The sequence below is a fragment of the Styela clava genome, unplaced genomic scaffold (assembly GCF_964204865.1).
Source record: "Styela clava unplaced genomic scaffold, kaStyClav1.hap1.2 HAP1_SCAFFOLD_30, whole genome shotgun sequence".
NCBI classification, from domain to species: domain Eukaryota; kingdom Metazoa; phylum Chordata; class Ascidiacea; order Stolidobranchia; family Styelidae; genus Styela; species Styela clava.
Window position 1 is genome coordinate 50,001 of NW_027556480.1, and position 2,500 is coordinate 52,500.

A 2,500-nucleotide genomic window follows, 5' to 3' on the forward strand; every position below is an offset into this window, starting at 1 on the left:
AGCCAAAAAAAGTTAAAGTACAAACGCGATGCTAATGAGCGAGCCGTTGTCTCGACTAATATGTAGGGGGCGTTCGATCGAGCGTCTGGCTTGAGCGCTTGTCGGCCTAGCAGAACGGTCGCATTGTTATGCCCGGGTTTTAGGCACCGCTGCAGGCGGCCGGCAGAGCTCTTGTTTGTGCGAAACTGAATGGATCGAGCCCGAGAGAGGGCGAGCAAAGAAAAAACGCAAATCGCTCCGCCTGGCACTGCCGGCGAGAGCGTGGACGTCGCGGCCAGCGACTGTCGAAGCTGAGTACGGCCGCAGGCGATCGCCTCGGTCTTAAACGAATGCGACGAGCACGCGCCGGGCGGCCCAGCAAGGGCCGAGCGCAGCTGTCGCAGCTATCTGGTTGATCCTGCCAGTAGTGATATGCTTGTCTCAAAGATTAAGCCATGCAGGTGCAAGTACGAGTTCTCGTAAAGCGAAACTGCGAATGGCTCATTAAATCAGTCTTGGTTTATTTGGTCTCGTAAGCGAAGTGGATAACTGTGGTAATTCTAGAGCTAATACATGCATTAAGCGCCGACTTCGGGAGGCGCGCTTTTATCAGATCAAAACCGACCGGGTTCGTCCTGTGACGTTTGATGACTCTGGATAACCACGCGGATCGTACGGTCTCTGCACCGACGACGTATCATTCAAGTGTCTGCCCTATCAACTGTCGAAGGTACGCTACGTGCCTACCTTTGTGATAACGGGTAACGGGGAATCAGGGTTCGATTCCGGAGAGGGAGCCTGAGAAACGGCTACCACATCCAAGGAAGGCAGCAGGCGCGCAAATTACCCATTCCCGACACGGGGAGGTAGTGACGAAAAATAACAATACAGGACTCTAACGAGGCCCTGTAATTGGAATGAGTACATCCTAAAACTCTTAACGAGTATCCATTGGAGGGCAAGTCTGGTGCCAGCAGCCGCGGTAATTCCAGCTCCAACAGTGTATGCTAAAGTTGTTGCGGTTGAAAAGCTCGTAGTTGGATTTTGGGCGAGCGCCGCCGGTCCGTCGCAAGGCGTGTCACTGGTTGCGTTCGCCTCACCTTCGGTTCTCCGTCGGTGCTCTTGACTGAGTGTCGGCGGTGGCCGATAAGTTTACTTTGAAAAAATTAGAGTGTTCAAAGCAGGCTGTTCGCCTGCATAGTGTTGCATGGAATAATGGAATAGGACCTCGGTTCTATTTTGTTGGTTTTCGGAGCACGAGGTAATGATTAAGAGGTACAGACGGGGGCGTCCGTACTCTGCCGTTAGAGGTGAAATTCTTGGATCGGCGGAAGACGAACTACTGCGAAAGCATTCGCCAAGAATGTTTTCTTTAATCAAGAGCGAAAGTCAGAGGTTCGAAGACGATCAGATACCGTCCTAGTTCTGACTATAAACGATGCCAACTAGCGATCGGGAGGCGTTACCATGACGACCTTTCCGGCAGCTTCCGGGAAACCAAAGTCTTTGGGTTCCGGGGGAAGTATGGTTGCAAAGCTGAAACTTAAAGGAATTGACGGAAGGGCACCACCAGGAGTGGAGCCTGCGGCTTAATTTGACTCAACACGGGGAAACTCACCCGGCCCGGACACAGGTAGGATTGACAGATTGAGAGCTCTTTCTTGATTCTGTGGGTGGTGGTGCATGGCCGTTCTTAGTTGGTGGAGCGATTTGTCTGGTTAATTCCGATAACGAACGAGACTCTGGCATGCTAAATAGTTACGCGACCTTCTCGGTCGGCGTCTAACTTCTTAGAGGGACTAGTGGCGTTTAGCCACACGAGATTGAGCAATAACAGGTCTGTGATGCCCTTAGATGTCCGGGGCCGCACGCGCGCTACACTGAGTGAAGCAGCGAGTGTCTAACCTAGGCCGAAAGGTCCGGGTAACCCGTTGAACCTCATTCGTGATTGGGATAGGGACTTGCAATTGTTTCCCTTGAACGAGGAATTCCCAGTAAGCGCAAGTCATCAACTTGCGTTGATTACGTCCCTGCCCTTTGTACACACCGCCCGTCGCTACTACCGATTGAATGGTTTAGTGAGATCCTTGGATCGGCCCCGTCGCGGCTGGCAACGGCCGCGTCGGCGTGTCGAGAAGACGATCAAACTTGATCATTTAGAGGAAGTAAAAGTCGTAACAAGGTTTCCGTAGGTGAACCTGCGGAAGGATCATTACCGAAGGTGGTGGTAGGCCCCGGCCGACCGCGCACTGAATTGTCTTTGAGTGCCGCCGAGAGGGCGGCCGTCAATCGGGGTTCCGCCCCGTGCGACACGCGTAACACGTTGGCATAGCAAGGCAGCCGAGTGCGATGGTGGCTTCTGGGCACCGCGCTCGATGTGCCGCCGGCCCAGCCCGGCGGTCGCTCGGCGCCGTTTGTTGGTGTTTTTGTGCAGTTGTTGTCGGTGGTGGTTTTGTGGTCGATCCCACAGTGTGACGTCCGCGCGCTTCGGCGCCGGGCGAAACGTCGAGGACGACTCTTA

The 2,500-nt window shown here is 53.9% G+C and overlaps 2 non-coding genes across 2 annotated transcripts in view; both read left to right on the forward strand.

Annotated features, from left to right (window-relative positions):
- The first annotated feature begins 384 nt into the window (after positions 1-384).
- On the forward strand, positions 385-2,194 carry LOC144418737 (small subunit ribosomal RNA). Its single transcript, XR_013473644.1, has one exon. It is a non-coding gene; the product is annotated as a small subunit ribosomal RNA (ribosomal RNA).
- Positions 2,195-2,492: 298 nt separating this feature from the next.
- Positions 2,493-2,500, forward strand: part of LOC144418725 (5.8S ribosomal RNA) — a 154-nt gene continuing 146 nt past the window's right edge. The window contains exon 1 of the ribosomal RNA XR_013473632.1: positions 2,493-2,500. This exon is cut by the window's right edge and continues 146 nt beyond it. This is a non-coding gene — a ribosomal RNA (5.8S ribosomal RNA).